Source organism: Carettochelys insculpta, chromosome 15, assembly GCF_033958435.1.
Source record: "Carettochelys insculpta isolate YL-2023 chromosome 15, ASM3395843v1, whole genome shotgun sequence".
Taxonomy (NCBI): Eukaryota; Metazoa; Chordata; order Testudines; family Carettochelyidae; genus Carettochelys; species Carettochelys insculpta.
In genome coordinates, this window is record NC_134151.1 from 27,503,939 (window position 1) to 27,523,287 (window position 19,349).

Below are 19,349 nucleotides of genomic sequence, written 5' to 3' on the forward strand. Positions count from 1 at the left end.
TTTTGGTCCCTTAACCAGGGAGATCTCTTCCTCTTTCACATTTTTGTCAGCTTTCTCCCTCTCTCCTGCCCCTCAGTCTTTTCCTCCACTCTCCGGCTGTTCTTCCTCCTCTCTCCATCCCTCTGTGTAAGCCTTGTAACCCCCCACTCCTCCTGCTATAGCCTCTTTACTGCACTGCATAGCCATAAAACCCCTCTTGCTTCATGATTGTGCCTAGAAGGTGGCCTGAAAGAATAAAGACATTGCTCTGGTTAGCACCAGCATCATCAAAAAGGTGGGCAAGATGTTTCCTTTTTGGTTCTCCTCTTGTCACAGCTGAGAGCAATCACGTCCTCAGCTTAAAGAGCTGAGAGGCTGCAGCTGAGGGGGGAAGGGTTTCACAGGTAGCATTTTTGTGAGGCTTTAGAAATTTTTAGAGCAGTGTTGCCCTTTCTTGCCTGCTTCTTCTATCTCTATAGCCAGAGGGGGAATTCAGGCTAACCCCAGAGGTGGTGTGGGGAGGAAGGGGCTGAAGGGAGTGGGGCTCCCCTCAGAGGTGGTGTGGGAGGGAAAGGGGACAGGGGAAAGTGGGGCTCCCTCAGAGTGGTGTGAGGGGGGTAAGGGTTGGGCCAACTAAGGCTCCTTCCAGGGATGTGGTGGGGAGAAGGCTCTGGTTAGAAAAACTAAAGCACAGCCTCAGGAGAGTCTTACCCATATTCCATTAACCTTATTTCTGAGTTTTTAACATCCATTACATTTCTGGGTGTGTTGCTCCTCATAAAAATGAGCAATGACTCCATCTCCTTATCTGCCTCCTAGAGAGTCTTACCATGGCAGATGTCGGAAGGGAAGGGTGTTATGGGCAGGGGGCAGACCCAATGAGGTAGGATGGGATTTTATTCACAGCATGTTCCTTAGATTTCTGAGGAGGTTCAGGAGGCGGGAGTGGAACTGCACAGCAGCTGGTGCCACAGAGAGAGCTGAGCTAAAGGATTTTGAACTCTTTGTTTTCTAAAGAGAAATCATTGCCTAATCTGGGTAAATAAGGAAGAGAAAGGACAAGCTTCAGAAGAGGGAACTGCTGCTTGCTGAGAACGTAACTCCCTGAAGGAAGTACAAGCTTAAGAGCAGAGGACTCCCACCACGACAAGGTCAAGTGACTGACCCTAATAAGTTACACTGGAAAAACAAACTGACAAACAACTGAGAAATGGACTGGAATATAAAAGAGGCCAGTCCAAGGTAACCACTTTCTATTCCTGTCAGCTAAGCAATAGGAACCCAGCTTGTTAGTTTTTGTATTAACATTCGTATTAGATATCTGTTTTATGCAAGTGCAGTTAAACTACTACAGCATAGTGAAGTATGTTCACTGCAGTAGTAGGTGAGGGGGCAATGGGTGAGCAAAGACAACCACAGGCTCTTACCCACGTTACTGCAAACACCCTCCCATCCACCTACCCACGCCTCTCACCAGAGTTAAGTGGTGCTTTCAGCCTAGGCTAGTTCCACCTGGCTGGAGACAGGGGTTGGAGCCCAAGATCCACTTTCACTCTGACTGATGCTAAATCTCCCATTTTGCAGTGGGGAAGCAGGTTAAATCACTCACCTGCTGCTAGCATTGGTCCCTCTAATTTTTCCAGCTGTGTGGAATAAATTTTGTTATGTGCACCAAGACATGTGCACTACCAATAGAAGCACATGCTGCAGGCTGTGGGTGCTCTGCCAATTAGCTGAGCAGCACCTGAATCTCTCCCAGGCAGCTGCTCAAGTGCTCAGCTTACAGGGAACACTAGCTGCTAGTCACCTAGTGCCTACCCACAATTCCTCTACCATTCCCAGGAGAGAGAATTATCCCAGAATTTGGTGGGAAAGAATCATAGAGCTGCTCAGCTTACTGCTGCATAAAGAGCCCTGGTTGTGCCACCAGCTGGGTTAGCTGCAGGCACAGGTGAAAATTACATCAGTGAGGACCCAGTATCTCCGTTGCATTTGTGCAGTGAGGCTGTTCACACCCAGCGTAGGTTAGTCTGTATTCTGTGATTGACATACTCAACAAAGTTCAAGCCAATGACAGAAGGGAAAAAGGGGGAACAGCTAAAAAAGAGGAATAGATGCAACTGCACACAACTCAATACGTTTCAAAAGCAAAAAAATCTTGCTGCAAGAGTCATCTGAAAAGAAAAGTGAACTAAGATGAAAGAAAGGTAAGTATCTGCTCTCCCCTCCTTCTCCAGATGAGTTTTCTTATTGATGTTACTAATACTAGGCTTTTACCCGTAGTTTTGAAAAATATTTTATACTCCTTTGGCTCAAGCTAGTCTCGGCCCAATGGCTCTCAAACAGTGGAGTCCTTCAAATGATGAAGTAGTCCAAGCTGCAGGCTGTGGGTTACAAGTCTTTTGTTTTTTAGAAAGCTGGGTTCAACTCCAAACCAGAGCTGGCATGATTAAAAACTATCAGCTAACAACGGTTGAGTAACCCATGTGGAATGGAATGGTGGTTTCAGTGCAAAGTCAAAGGAAAGATCCATTACAGAAAAAAAATCCCAATTCTTGTTCTTGTGATGGGCCATGTTAAGAGAGAGGCCCCAGGAGATTCACTCAAGCTTGACCTGATGTGACCAGGGAAGTAGTTATCTACCAAAGGCTTTTGTGCATCTCCTCTGAAGCAACTGCCACTGGCCCCTTGAATCAGGGCGTTGAATTGGATGGACCATAGGTCTTCAGCCCAGTGGTATTTCCTAAGTTTGTAAGGCTCAGACACATTGGCACTGCAAAGTAGAGAAGCTAGTTTAGCAGCTGATTATGTATTGCCCATTCTGTGGACTTTGTTCTTTGAGGCAACAACAAACTCAATAAGATGTCATCTCCTCGCCCTGTGATGATAGGACAAGAATCAATGGGCTTAAATTGCAGTGAGGAAGGTTTATGATGGACATTAGGAAAAAATTCCTACCTGTTAGGGTATTTAAGTACTGGAGTAAATTGCCTAGGGGGGTTGTAGAATCTCCATCATTGGAAATATATAAGAACAGGTTGGATAAATATGTGGCAGGGATGATCTGGATGGTGCTTGGCCCTGTGGTGAGGGCAGGGAACTGCATTTGCTGATCTCTTGATGTTCCTTCTAGTCCTCGTATTCTGTGATTCAAGGGTTAATAGTCACTCTAGACAATAGGATATTTTAGAACAATCAGGGAAACAGCCTAAACTTCAGATCTGAGCCATGTTGGTTTTAAGATGATAATTGGAGGTCAGGAATCTTGGACTGGCCCTTCAATGCATAACATCCCCCCTACGCTACCCACTGTGTCGTGACATCTACAGAGGCTCCAAATTTCACCACAAAGAGAGGATATAAATCCATTACCCCATTCACCACAGGGAGAGGCTATAAAGCCCTCAATGCATGCAGTGAGCTCTCTATTATCCCTATGTCACAGCCCTCACAGTAAATTCCCATTAGCTCCATTGGGAGTTACACACACGTAAAGGCTGAGCCAACAGGAAAAAGAATGCGGTTTGCTCAGCCTGCCCCCTGCCATTCTCTCCTCTGTAAAAGGAAGTAACTGTTCCCCCAGAGCCTCTCCCTGCCAAGTTCAGCACCACTGCGGGCTCCATGCTGGTGAAATACTTCTCTCCTGGCACAGCTACCTGTCAGGGTTGTCCATCAGAACGCTGTGATGGAATCTGTTTCATCCCCAGAAAAGGAATTAACTTACACAGTCACTGTATCGGTCTCAGACACAGTGATATATTGCCTATTCCCTTTTCCCGTGTTCTTTTAAGACAACTGACTGGACCATGGAAAACTTCTGCCTGTGAGCTAGGTAGCAGATACCCATCTTCTTGGGTGCTTAATTGAAGAGGCTCTGCATGAGCGGAGGCAGAAGATAGTGTAATTCAGTGGTGCCAGGTTTCTGATTTGTTGCACGCTTAAGCAAGCTTCATTGGTGAAAATCTGATCGTATCTTAGTCATTTGCACACAGGAAAAAGTCCTTGCATGATGCTGTTGTTTAACAATTACCATGGAAGCCTGCTGGGCTGGAAAGTGAAAATCATCAGCTAGAATATGCATTTGCTTCCAGATGCTGATGAGATGTTACGTCAATGAGCAGTATGAGGTTTTTCATTTCCCTGTTGTGAAATCAAAGATCCCTCAGAACTCAAGGTTTCCCTCCTGCTAGTTAATCAGATGCTCTAAAAGGGACAAGGTTTATCTGAAAAAATTAAGAGCAAGTTGAAATACCCTTTTGAGAACACTTTTGGAGGGAAAGTATTTTCACACTGAAAGTATGCAAAAATGTGCAGTTTCACGTCATGTGTCTTTTCTGTAAAACTAGCCAGTCAGTTCAGGAAAACACTTGCCCCTATTCATCTGTGTTCAAAGCCAGCTCTTTGGCTAAATGTACTAGCTGCTATGCCCTGCCATGAGGCTTAGGTACATGCTTAAATTTAAGCACAGAATAGGGATGAATTCCTGCACCAAGACCATGGAAAATAAGAAAATATGCAATGGGTTGGAACTTGTACACAACATTTTTTTTAAGGTGAAGTGATTCATACAGGAAAGGCAAACAGTATTTTTGCCCATTTGGATTTTGAAATGATCTACCAGCAGCTTCAGAGACACTATTTCCTTCTAAAAAATTCGTTCCTTTAAGCCTGGTCTTCTGCAAATATATTTTGTATAGAGCAAAAAACAACACTTGCTTTATTTGGGGAAAAAAATCTGCCCATTGTGGAAAATGTGTGCTTATTCAACAGCACAGAAACCTGGGAGCATTGTTTCACTACTTTGCAAAGAGAACTTGAAGCCGACTTGACCCATGTGCTAATTTTTGGGTAGTCAGCCTAAAACAGGGGTCTGCAACCTTTCTGAGGCAGAGTGCCAACATTTGCCCTTTTCACCTCTATGTACTGTCCAAGTGCCAGTGATACTTTATAAAGTCACTAAAGAGTGCGGCTACAAGTAGAAACTGTTATCGAAGTTAACTTCAATGTTAGGCACTACATTGAAGTAGCCAGCGGAGAGTCTACACGCATTTTCCCTTACTTTGAAGTTAACTTCCAAGTAGGCAGCCCAACTTCAAACTCCTTATTCCATTCCCAGGAATGGAATAGTGTCCTACTTCAAAGTTGAACTTTGAAGTAGGGTGTGTGTAGATGCTCTACGTAGAAGTTGTACTTCTAAGTAAGCAACTTCAAAGTTATATTTGTAGTGTAGACACAGCCTAAAGTCCTATTTACAACAGCTTCATTAATTAAATAAAAAATAAATCGGATGCAAAGCTTTACTGTGCAGGTGGTGGTTGGTGGCATTTGCTGGTCTTTTGTTAATCCACAGGCGGCATGGCATGGCTTTTGGCAAGCTCCCTGCTGCATAGGGGAGGCTACACGGGGAAGGCAGAGTGGGCAGAGCTCCTGCCTTGTGCCAATGAAAATCTGCTTGCATGCCACTACTGGCACCTGTGCCTGGGGTTGCTGACCCCTGGTCTAAAATAACATCATCCATTTGACAAATGCAGGAGCATTAGTGACTTGTATATGCATCTCATTAAGGGCTTCCACAGATGCACCAAGGAAGGGCCTTTCAACAGCTGTAGCTAAAGCCAGAGGTGAAACCATTCACACGCCATCGGAGGGAAAAAAAACTACATTCCATAGTTTAGCTACATATGTATTTTAATTGCTAGAAATGAGTTGTGTAAAACAGTTGTGCCTGTTCAATTTTAATTTGCGGGAATAAGAAAGGTCAGTTTCTTATGGGAAAAGAGTTCATTCAGCTTGTGCTGTTTAGCTGTAGTGCAGGCAAAACCTTGGCTTGATTTAGCTCTATTTTTAGTGACAAAACTGAGAGTTTTGATGAGTCTTATCAATTCCCAAGGAAAGGTACTTGAGCTGAAGTTTCTACTTGGGCCAGAGCGGTATTACTTTTTATGGAATGTCATCTGAGCAAGTATTTTGCAAAGAATCAGAAGAAGTCATTTGGCAAAGGAAGAAGGTATTAGAGATTTAGCAAATAATGCAGCAAGGAGTAAAGCAGGTCATCTTAAGTTATACTAATTTTCTTGAGGGTCCATCAATGGCTATGAGCCAGAAGGGGCAGGAATGGTGACCCTAAACTCCTTTTGTCAGTAGCTGGGAATGGGTGACAGGGAATGGATCACTTGATGATTACCTGTTCTGTTCATTGTCTCTGGGGCACCTGGCATTGGCTGCAGTCAAAAGACAGGTTGCTGGGCTACAGGGACCTTTGCTCTGACCCAATATGGCTGTTCTTATAAGGGTTACTCGTGTACTCTTGAAAAGAATGAGGTGAAAGGGGATATGGCTGTGGGCCCTCAGCCCCTGAGATCCGTGAGCAGCAGCTGGATGCACTTTGCTGCAGACTTCAGGCTTAAAGCCACCTGTCTTGGCCCACTTTGTGGAAGCTCTTTGTGCTCCCAGGCACCAGCTAAGAATCAGGGCCATGGATTTCCACTCTTGGCTTGAACTGAGTTGGGGCTGAGGACTTGTATGCAGCTAGCTTTGTCTTCAGGCTGTATAAGTATGTTCCTCTTTGTGTTCTGTCCCCGGTGGGGGGAAATCAGTTGAGTTAGAGGAAGGAGGGAAAAAAGAAGTTGACCCATAATGGGACCAAACAATTTGTCTTTTTAACCAAGAACCCATAGACATCTTCTGGATGGAATCCTTCGCAGTTAAGGTATGGGCTGCCAGCCTGCTTTGCAACTGAGATTGAGAAAGCAATCAAGCCTGGCCTTTGTCAGCATTAATTATGAGATGAACAGCAGAAAGCTAATGAGCAGCATTGCTAGAATCACCCTTTACAAGCTTCTAATAAAGCAAATTAGTCGTTTGGTCCTGGAAGTTTTATTTACGTAAGTAACTGGTACTCCCGGCTTTGGTCCATTTGACTCCAAAGAACACCATGGGGTTATTCAAGACAGTGACTTAAGGGCCTGTGGGTTTCAGGATAGTGCTCCTATAGTGTTATAAATCATTCCAAGCCATGCATTACTCACACAGGACAAAGGAAACTCTGGTGTTGGGTAACACTCACTAGTGTTGGGGCAAAAGTTTCCTTTGAAACGATCTGAAAACAACTATGAGTTACAAGGACTATTAGCAGAAGGTGGTCAGAGTAAGAGCAGCTGTTTGTATTTTAAATACAGGAAATGCAATCAGAGTTTCTTATTAAAAAAAAAAAAGTTAAGTGAGCGTGACAGGAAATGGATCAGGGAAGTGCCTGTGCAATTAATAGGGGTTGTTAGTTACTCTGACAGCATTTTTTTCCCCTGCCCCATGAAAACTGCAAATGAGGAACTTAAGAGCCTTACTTTAAAAAGTGCATTTTCCAGTGCAGAATTGTTTGGTGTCTTTCTTTCTCTTGTGCCTATTTCACCTTAGTATCTGGTTTCTGTTTCACTAAAGCAGATGAAACAGGCAAACATTTCCTCAGCCTTTTCTGAATAAATAATAATAAGCCAAGCCTGCGTAAGGAAGTATTTTGAATTGGGCTAGATAGTGCAATAAACTGGACTTACACTGGGCACTCAGCACTGGATGTGGCTGTGTCTTTCTGACTGCAAAAGGCAGAGTGAGTGGATATGTCCACTTGGCAACAGTGGAACAACCAGGGTTTATCTCAGAGTGATCCTTAGCCTTGTACTGGATTTTATTTATAGTAGTGATTTCAAATATATATATTGAGGTGTTTCTAATCATGGTCACCCAATGGCCTGGATTTCCCACTTATTCAGGGGGAAAACACAGTAGGAGTGCATCACGTGGGAAGAAAAAAAGCAGTCCTGTAGCACTTTAAAAAATAATTTATTGGGTAATGGGCTTTTGTGGGACAGACCCACTTCTTCAGACCTTGAAAAATACAGACTGACATGGCTGCCTCTCTGTGACTATTCAAAGGTTTCCCTTCCAGAGTTTCTGAGTTTGGCACAGCACAAGCTTTGCTACTGCCCTTAGGAAGGGGATATGGATTTCAGAGACAGTCCTGCCTCTCCCACAGACCTGTCAGGGATGCTCTGGATAGTGCTTGGTCCTGCCTTGAGTGCAGGAGACTGGACTGGATGACCTCTTGAGGTCCCTTCCACTCCCTATGATTCTTACTTGCAGACCTCGGGCAGGAAGTGTCAGGAAGCAGAACCTGTGGCACAGCCAGCCCTGGAAACCTGATGCCCACAGCTGGCCTTAGAAGGCTGCCTTATTGGCTAACCTGCCTGATTGGTTGGATAAGTCAACAGATGGACTCAAGTTCAGCAGTTCACTGATTGCTCAAAGTATTTCCACCATGGCTGCAATGGTGCCTCTAGTAAAAGCATGTGCATGTGGAACTCTCACTCATTCATCTCTCCCTGTTCCACATTTGTAGAAGAGTGCCAAGTTCTCTAGGGCACCTGAGCACAGCATCACTCCCCAGGTGTAGGGGCTGCTGGGGAAATGGTCAGGGATTCTTAGAAGGGGTGGCTTTTTTTTTTTTGGTTTTTTTTTTTTTGAATGACTTATAGCTGGTGTGTATCTGAACTGAGCAGGCCACTTCCTTGTGGAGGCACCACAGTCGCTTGGCATTAATTGGTCTCTGACTTTCTATTGTAGGTATTCATAAAGGCCCAGCTCATCCAAGGGATTCTGGCACCCAGTCCCATTGATTTAGATGATAAAGACAGAGGCTTAGTCTGTATCTAAGCCTGCAGGCCAAGCAGTGAGAGTGCAGACGCTGACTTCCCATGGTGCTTTGGGCAAAGCACTCAACCTCTGTGCCTCAGTTTACATATTTGTCAAATAGGCGTGTTCCTTCCCGCCTCCTGGGAGGGCAGGTGAGTGTTCAACAGCTACAGTTTGTAAAACACTTTGTGGGTGGGAACACTTCTGTGTTTTTATTTTGGGTGATGACGGCAGCAGAGGGAAGACTGGCTGAAGGGCTGCAGCAAACCCCTCTCTTCGCTCTAGGAGTTGCTGCTCCTGACAGCCTCTTCCTCCTGCACCGTAACGAATGCTGAATGACAAAAGAGGCTGGGGCGAAAGGAAGAACTAAGCAGAATTTTTTTTTTTTTTAAGAGAGAACAGAGATCCCTTGCTGGTATCCTGCTTCCCCAGCCCTCAGCCACCTTCATGCCTGTCTAGATGAGAGACTTGGAGGCCTGTGCATCTATGCTGATTTAAAAGAAGGGAGAGAGGCCCATGAACATCCCTGTGGCACCTCAAGTCCACCCCAGCCATCTGCAATAGATGCAGCAGTTGGCAGATAGGGAAGGAGCTATGAACTACAGATGGCAGCTTATAGACTAACAGAAAAGTTTTGAGCATGAGCTTTCGTGAGCACAGACTCACTTCATCAGATGCTGGTCTTGGAAATCTGCAGGGCCAGGTATAAATAAGCCAGAGCAAGGGTGGGGATAACAAGGTTAGCTCAGTCAGCAAGGGTGAGGCTTACTACCAGCAGTTGATCTGGAGGTGTGAACACCAAGGGAGGGGAAGCCGCTTCTGTATTTAGCCAGCCATTCGCAGTCTTTGTTTAAGCCTGAGCTGAGGGCGTCAAACTTGCAGATGAATTGTAGCTCAGAAATTTCTCTTTGGAGTCTGGTCCTGAAATTTCTTTGCTGTAGGATAGCTACTTTTAAGTCTGCTACTGTGTGCCCTGGGAGATTGAAGTGTTCTCCTACGGGTTTTTGTATATTGCCATTTCTGATATCTGATTTGTGTGCATTTATTCTTTTACGTAGAGACTGTCCAGTTTGTCTGATGTATATAGCAGAGGGGCATTGGTGGAACATGATGGCATAAATTATATTGGTAGATGTGCAGCTGAATGAACCCACGATGGTGTTGCTGGTGTAGATATGTGGGCAGAGCTGGCAATGAGGTTTGTTGCATGGATGGGTCCCTGAGTTAGAGTGACTGTGGTGCGGTGTATAGTTGCTGGTTAGGATTTGCTTCAGGTTGGCAGGTTGTCTGTGGGCAAGGACTGGTCTGCCTCCCAAGGCCTGTGAAAGTGGGGGTCATTGTCCAGGATGGGTTGTAAATCCCTGATGATGCGCTGTAGAGGTTTTAGCTGAGGACTGTAGGTGATAACTAGTGGTGTTCTGTTGTTTTCTCTCTTGGGCTTGTCCTGTAGTAAGAGGCTTTGTGGCACACGTCTGACCCTTTGTTGCTGTTACAGATCCAGACTAACACGGCTACTCCTCCGATACTGAACTACAGATGGTGGCTCCATGTCTATTGTAGTAGCTCTTTGCCAAGGGGGCTGTTGAGAGCTGAATGAATGAATGTAGCACAATGGGATATAATTCCTAAGGCAACTCTATATGCCTCTTCTACAAGGGGCAGAGAGTGAGAGCCATCAGCATCTCATCTCCTAGGCTGCAATAGCAGTCATGAAAGGGGGCTTCAGCTTCTCAGGCTTGGTCTATAGTAAGCAGGTAAGTCAACTGCAGATACGCAACTGTAGCTCTGGCAATTGCATAGCTAGAATCGATGTATCTGCAATCAACTTGCCTGGCCATCTTCACAGAGCGAGGTCAACCTCCCTTACTGGTCATGATAGCGGGAATCAACTGCCAACTCCCGATTGTTCTATTTCATGTGTCTCCACTGGGCATGCAAAATTGAATTTCAGAAGATCGGCCCTGATTGGGTTGATCTTCATTGTAGTCTAGCTGTACCCTGAGCGTTGTCTCTCTCAATCTCAGTTCCTCAAGCTTTCAGCAAGATGTGGAGTTCCCTTGCAGGAACAGCAGTTTATCCAGATCAAAGTCTGCAGTGCAGAGCTGAGGACAGCTCTGCCACTCGATTAAAAGCTATAACTCTCCTATGGAATGAATACTCAATAGTTTGCTCAGCTGGGATATAATGAGGGAGAAGGGTGTACAGATGCGCGAGGATTGTAGTGAACAAAGGGAGGGAACAGAGTAGCCAGCACTAAGGAAACTTAGAAAACACAGAGGACATTGATGCTGTACTGCACTGGAAGGAGAATAGAATGTCTAATATGCAGGGTGGGTGGTCTTCTCCATGCCTACCAAATGTTCTTTCGCAACTACTGTCTCCAGATACTACAAATGAGCACTGTAGCTTTCCTGTTTAAAATTTGCCTCTTCAACTGTAATCTGTTCATGCATGTTTTCCAGCTGTTACGAATGCAGGGCAGTAAACTGTAAGCCCCTTTATTCTCTCGAGCACTCTTTTCCTCATGGATCTGCTCCACAAGGAAGACTTGTTCCTCAGAGTGAGGGTTTCCTGCCTTGAGCCCATCCCCCTTTTAATGGCAACCAGATTTCCTCTAGAGAGTCTATTGAAATATTTATAAATCATGTCGAAAGCAGCTGTTTATTCCAAACAGGATATTTTAAAATGAACAAATATTTCTGTCTAAGTGGGGAAAGTAAACTGGAGTATACAATCAATAAATAAAGTGCAAAGTATATCAGTTCGGATTTGACCTGTCACAGCGTTACACAGTGTAGCTTTTCTATGCAGGTCACGCTACCTGTTGGGAAAGCGTGGCTGGGCAATGGTAAGAAAAAGGCTTCTGTTGTAAATGGGAAGTAGTCTGAATTAAAGAGTATTTGAGAGGTCAATGTGCAGTAGATTTTAAATTTGGGCATGTTAGCTGAGAAGTACAGAGAAGCTTTAGTTGACGTGGCTTGTTCTGATCATGGGTACAGAGATCCAGGCTGTGTGTTTCAGGAAGTCTGCACCTTGAAGTGTTTGGTTTTCTAACCAGTGGAGCAGGGGAATAGCCAAACCCAGAGCAAAATCCAGTGCAAACTATAGGCCAAATGTAGCCTTGGTGTCAGCAGAGTGAAGCTGCATCCCTTGCACGCGTAATGAATTTACCCTGTTATGTCTGGAATTCCATTTTGCTGAAGGTTTTTCCCTAGAAGTCCTTGTTTTATGTTGATGTAGTATTCTTGGAGAGGAGGCTGACTGAACTACAACATGCAGATCCAAAGTGTTATTTTAAACTGGCGTGGAATTATCTGTGATCATTTTAAAAAACAAAAAGACACGACTGAATCCAGGATATTTTTTCCTTTTCTATGAAGTAACAGTATTTCTCCAAAACTGATTGTAAAAGCAGATGAATCTCAGAGGAGCTATCAAAGTGTCAAAGGGATGAGGTAAGGCAAACTCATACATTATAAGCACCATTGTAACCATTTAGTCAGACCTCCTGACTAACACAGCCATAGGACTTGCCTGTAATAATTCCTGCTGAAACAAGAGCAGATCTTTTTAAAGATCTTTTTTTAAAAACATCCAGTCTTGCTTTTAAAATCACCAGTGATGGAGATCTCACCACCCTCCATTGTTGTACCAGTGGGTTATTGCCTTCCCTCCCTTTTTCTCCCCCGTTAAAAACTTGCACCTCTCTTCCAGTTTCGTCTTCCAGCCACTGGCTCTTTTTATACTGTTAGCAGCTAGATTGTTTCCGAGGCACACACTTCTAGACTGTGACTGAGGGCTTGTGTACACTTGGCGCCATGTCAACATGCTGGAGGTCAATCTTCCGGAGTTCGATTTAGTGGTCTAGCAAGGACTCGCTAAATCAAATGGTGAGGGGACAGCCCCATCAAGCCAAGTGCTTCTTGCAGCCACAAAATTCTCCCATCAACCTTGCATGTGAGGCTGGGGAAGAAATTCGACCTGAGGTACATAGGCTCCAGCTATGCTATTTTGAATATCTTAGGTCAATTTTCTCCTCTAATGTAGACCTGTCCATAGTCAACCCCTTAACCTCCTCTTTGTTAAGCTAAATAAGTTAATCGCCTTGAATCTACTGCTCAGCAGGCACATTTTCTAATCCCTTAATCATTCCCTTGCTCACCTCTAAATTCTGCCTCTCTTGCTGTAATTTCAATTTTGTAATTCTCGATTCTTCTTCATCTCAAACTTGTGAGAAACAAGGTGAAGATATGCAGTTCTATAACCTGCAAGCTTTGAAAAAAGTAGGATTTACAAATGAGCTGTGTACTTTGGGCCATATAAGTAAAAGAGCAAAATCCAGAAGCTACTATTTTGGTTCTTGCATGCACATTTTCCTGAAGGGTTCAGCAACCAACATGCTGAACATCTTTTTAAAAAAAGAGCTAGATAAATTCCTGTATGATAGCTCAATCGATGGCTATTAGCCAGGATGGGAGGGAATGGTGCCCTTGGCTTCTGTTTGTCAAAATCTGGTAATGGACGACATGGGGTGGCTCACTTGATGACTACCTGTTCTGTTCATTCCCTCTGGGACATCTGGCATTGGCCACTGTCAGAAAGCCAGCCAACAGGTCAACTTCACCCTGAACCCTGTTGGTTGACCTGTTTGCCTGAAACCTGAAAGCAAGGCTGGCCACCAGATCAACCAATACGCTCCAACAGGTTGGTATGCTGGCTAGCCCTGCTTCTGGAACAATAGGTTGAACAAGTCAACCCGTAGGCTCCTATGGGTTGACCTGTTGGCCCATATGCATATTGGGTAGCAGGACCCCGCCTACTTCCCATGAGCTCATAGGAATATGGGGACTTCGAAGTAGCTGGAGTCTTTTCGAAAAGGAGCCCCGTCTGGACGAGACGCGCGGCGGCAAGCCGCGTCAATTTCAAAGCGCTGCGGCTGCCCGCATGCTAATGAAGCACTGAATATGCATTTCAGCGCTTCATTAGTAAACTTCGAAATGACCATTTGCGTGGCCATTTTGAAGTTTGGGGCGCGTGTAGACACGGCCTGGGAGTTACAAAGAGTTTCCATGCACAGTTTACAGAACATTTTATCTATAAACAACAAGTCCTTTGAAGAGTGCAGTCCTCAACACCGATGTATGAAGTGATATCTCATCACTAATATTCCACACGAAGACGGATTACAAGTGATCAGGAATACCGTCCCTGATGTCACCACAGCCAATCTGGTGTCTGACCTCTGTAACTTTGTTCTCACCCGCAATTATTTCCAATTTGGGGACAATTTATACTTCCAGATTAGTGGAATTGCTATGGGCACCCACACGGCCCCACAATATGCTAATATATTTATGGCTGACCTGGAACAACGATTCCTCAGCTCTCTTCCCCTATTACCCGTCCTCTACTTAACATATATTGATGACATATTTATGGTTTGGACCCATGGTATAGAGACTCTAGAAGAATTCCACAGAGACTTTAACAATCTACATCCCACCATCAACTTATGCCTCAATTACTCCACACGAGAGAGACATTTCCTGGACACTACAGTACAAATCAAGGATAGCCTGATCAGTACCACACTGTACCAGAAACCCACTGATCTCTGTACTTACTTACATGCTTCTAGCTTCCATCCTGCACACACAACTAGATCCATTGTTTACAGTCAAGCCCTTAGGTACAATTGCATTTGCTCTGATCCTGCTTACAGAGACCAAAAAATACAAGATCTTTACCGAATATTCATAAACCTGAATTACCCACCAGGAGAAATAAAAAAAAAAAACAAAACAAATTGACAGGGCCAAATGTATTCTCAGACACCAGCTACTCCAAGATAGGCCCAAAAAAGCCAAGAACAGAACACCACTGGTCATCACCTACAGTCCCCAATTCAAATCACTGTAACAAATTATTAAAGACCTACAACCTATCCTTAATCAGGATGCCACACTCCAGAAGGCCCTAGATGACAGGCCTGTTCTCCTGCAGAGAACCTCCCAACCTTATGAGGAGTCTCACCAACAGTCAGTCTATACCGCAGGAACACCAGTCCTGGGACTTTTCCTTGAAACAAAGCCCGCTGCCAGCTTTGTCCACATATCTTTCCTGGAGATACCTTCACTGGACCTAACCAGAGCAACGAGGGGTCCTATGGCACCTTATAGACTAACAGAAATGTATGATCATAATCTTCCATGGGTAAGGACCCACTTCGTCAGATGCAGGACCTAACCAGATTATTCACAGAATCACGGGCACATTCTCATGTTCCTCAACTAACATCATATATGCTATCATGTGCCAACAATGTCCAGATGCTTTGTATATTGGACAGACTTCAAACTCTCTTAGACAAAGAGTTAATGGGCACAAAACAGGCATAAAAACACTCCTGATCCACAAACCTGTTAGCCAGCATTTTAATGGAGTGGGCCATTCTGTTAATGACTTCAGAGTATGCGTGTTACTGAAGAGGAATTTTCACAGCACTCTTCAAAGAGAGGCTGCTGAACTCTCTTTTATATTCACATTCTTGTCGGAGAAGCCACTTTCCCCTGGGGTACAGTGTTCCCCAAAGGTCCGAGGCTGGAGGTCAAAGCAGTGAGGCAAGAGTGAGATCTAAAAGGAAAGGTTATTTGCATATATGCAGGCTGCCAACTTCCAGAGAAGTGGAAGCCCTGAGAATCAGTTTTCAGGCCTTTTTATACAGTTTGTTTAGATAGTTTGGTAATTAATTGTCTTCTTTAACATACCAAAGTCTCAGCCAAGTTATCCTGAGATCTGTCTGCAAACACCAGCTCTGCTAACTTCAGTTTACCCTACAAAGGTACATGATAACAAAAACAAAGGGGTCTACATGGTAAATTGTCTCTAGGTGACAAGGTAACAACTTCAAAGAGGTGCAGATGACCCCCTAATTTCCTCTCACAGAGTGGGGTCTGGTTATTGTGGAAAAGTAAAAATTTTAACCCCTACAGCAGTTTTTCTTTTTCCTTTTTCCCCCACATTCAACACATTAACACTTGGTTTGAACTGAAATTGGAATTTTCTGGGTTACTACAGGGGCTCATTTGGATACTTGACTTAATTCTTCGCACCCTCTCCCCCCACCCCCCGCCCCTCTACTCTCTGGTTTACTCACCTTGATCATTTTTTTTTCTGATTTGTCGACCTTGATTACTATTTTTGGTTCTCTGTGCCTTAACTATTGAGTCTGTTCTGGTATGGCTATGGTCTGAAGAAGCAGGTCTGTCCCATAAAAGCTCACCTAATAAATTATTTTGTTAGTCTTTTAAAGTGCTACTTGACCGCTTTTTTGTTTTGACTGTCATACACTGATGTGTAAAGCTGTGATGTCTCCAGTGATGTCTCGTCTGGCATCCTGATGTAATCTTTGCATGGACGTGATCATTCGTGTTATCTCTACAGAATCAAAGTGAGTGGGCAATGCAGAATTAAAGCAGAAGTTACTGAAAGAATCATGTCAGTGGCTCTTTAACTACAGTCCAATTACCCTCTCCTGGAATGTGGCTGCCTAGGGACTTATTTACATCAACTGGGAGGCCCTTCTCAGATGGCTTGGGTGGGTAGGCTTAACAGACTCCATTTTGGAACAGTGGTTCTTAGCAAATATCATGGCCTACTTCAGAATTTTAATCTATATATTTATTATGGTGCCTTAATAGCAGGGAAGAGAGATCTTGAAAATCTGACCCCAGTTGTGGGTGCTGATCTTATTTGGAATGTGGTTGTAGGTGCCAAATTCCAACTCCCTTCACCAGCGTGAAACATCCCCTTGACTTCAATAGTACACATTGCATGAGAGGGGTGACTAGGATTTGGCTCTGGATACATGTGTACCAACTTGTCCGTGTGCTGAGCCAGCAGCACATATATTAAGATGGGGGTAGGAGTGGGGATTCTTTAAGGTAATGAATTGCCAAGCTTCTTGGGAATTTATGCTGCTTCTCCACTTTTTCTATTGCAATAAAAAACTTTGTGAGGTCCCAAAAGTATAAATCTTTCTAGTTTATTCATAGCACTTGCTACTTACTTGAATGGAGTCTGCTTGGATTATCTCTGTTCACAAAATAAGGCAAGCAATGCATCAGCTGAGCTATGGCTTCTTGATTTAAGACTGGAGAGCCCATGAGGAAAGGAGGACAGGTTTTGTACCGTGCCCAGGAATAACAAGCAATATTTATGTCCGGTCATAGGGATGCCAGCTGTGCATCCGCATGCTCCCAGACAACATTGCTGAACAATCTATATTGGTTCTCCTGAATTGCTGTGAACTTAATGTTCTGAAATTTACAACTCCGCAAAATGTAAATAACTTTCATGTTAGAAATTCATCTTTCCAGTCCATTGGTGAGCCTCTGCATAGGAGGCTGCAGAATGTTCCTTATGGCTTTTGGTATCAGTCTCTCTTGGAGCCAAAGCAATTGAACAGCTGCTGGGAGTAAGTGAGCATTGGACTGTCCAGGTTGCTGGGCAGTGTGCCATTCACAAATGGTGCTGCAGACTGGGATGAGGACAGGGCTTTTAGTGCATTCCTGTGCTGCTTCCATGTCTCATACAGGGTAATAGTATGAGGTTCACACTGTCCTGCCTTGGTAGCTGGGCACTAGTGCCTTTCCAGTGGTGGTGAATCTTACCCTGAGCACAGGGAAGCTATACCTATGCAATCTGATCTTCCATGTACCAATGAATGGACTTTAAGCCCAGTATCTTTAAGACACTTCCATTCCCCTCATTGTGCTGTCTTGCAGCTGCTGTATTGAAAATAAGGCACCAGGGAGCACAGAAATATCTCAAGATCTAGAAATTCCCATTATGGTACTGAGATACCAGGGCACGTGGAGTCCAAAACTGAGGTCTTTCCAGGCCTGCTGGTGTAGGAGGAAGGAGTGCAAAGGAGCAGTTGTCCCAGGACCTGGACTTTCAAGGGGACCAAGAGCTCCAGCTGCCACTACTACTTTAGTAGCAGCTTTGGATGGAGTTCCCAGGCCCCTTGGAATTGCTGGTAGTGCTGCTTCATTGCTCCATGCAACTGTGGGGCACACAGTGCCGTGGTCCTGGTGGGGCTTATGGTGATTGGCCTTGGCTCGACCCATTTTGGAGGCACAGACCAGGGTTTCCCTCCCACTGGGTCTTTCACTAGTGCCCACATTACTTTTTCTTAATTAAAAATAGGTCTACACAGATTAGCACCCTAAAGGTTGAACTTCTCTTGTCCGGCACCCTTGGGACCTGACTAGTGCTGAACCAGAGAATTTGCCGAATCACAGGAGGCCAATATTGTCTAGCAACATTACCAACACATGGCTGCTTACTGGGCTCTTAGAAGATATTTAGGGGTAAATTAGATCTAAATAACAGTTAATAAATGTCCATTTCTGGGACCCACATTTCAGGAATGAGGTGGGCAAATTGGAGGAAAGTCCATGAAAAGGCTAAAAAAAAAATCTTGTAAAGGTTTAGAAGACATGACCTGTGAGGCGAAAACTGAAAGAACTGGTCTTGTGTAGTTTGGGAAAGAGAAGACTGAGGGGGACATAAACGGTTGTTAGATAGGAGGGAGAAAAATTACTCTCCTTAGCCTTTGTTGATAGGACAAGAAGCAATGGGTTTAAAATGCAGGAAGGAAAATTTAAGTTGGATGTTAACAAAAACTTCCCACTGTCAGGGTGGTTAACCACTGGAATAAACTTTTCTAGGGAGGTTGTAGAATCTCGATCATTGAAGGTTCATCTAACTTCTTAGACATTTGTCAGGGCTGATTTGATGGGGTTTGTCCCTTTCATGACTGCAGGCGACTGGATGTGATCACTTGCAAAGTTCCTTCCAGTCCTGTGATTCTATCTTATAGATGAAAAACGCAAGCACAAGAGAAAATGGAAATTGGGTTGGAAATTCCAGAAGAACACAAAGGTGTATGTTTTGGGGGCAAGAAGGAATCTCTGATTGCCAGCCAGGCCAAGAGCTGAAGGACACTAACTCCAGGAATGACAGAGAGCAAGACTCCGTGTTCTAGAGGAGGCACCACATTCAGGAGGGAAGCCGAAAGAGGAAGGATCTTGGCCTTTGGTCAAAGTCTTCTAAGAACTCTGAAGAATGCCCGTGAGTGGTGAGGAAGCTGAGGCAAGTAAAGTAGTTCTTATGGTTTTGCCTAGCCCTGTGTATCTGTTGTGCTGCAAAGTATAATTGTTTTGTAGACTTTGAAAGAAGATTTTTTTGCTTCAACTGTCATGTGCTCCCCACTGCCCCAGGGAAAACTACACACTAGCGTGTGCACAGACTGGGGAGTTGGGAATCAATAGAGGTAAGCTAGTTGGATGATCTGGAGTGATGCGGAGGGTCAGCACTGGTTCTGGGGGTGTTGGGTAGCTGGGCTGTGAGGTCTCACTTCCGTTAAGAGGTAACAGGCTTACAGCCTATGTCTGGGAAGTGGGCCAGAGAGGCTGGAGGCTACTCCACCAAGAGAAGAGTAAAAGCACATTGGTTCAGGACTGGGATCCTGATCTAGCTGCCAGTGAGAGCCCAGCAAGAGATGCTTAACCAGAGCTGTGACCAGCCCAGTATCTCAAACTGTAGGGTGCATGGGCTTTGTTTTGGTCTATTTTATAGTTTATCAGTATGTGCTCCTGTAAGGCCTGTAATTAGTGAAT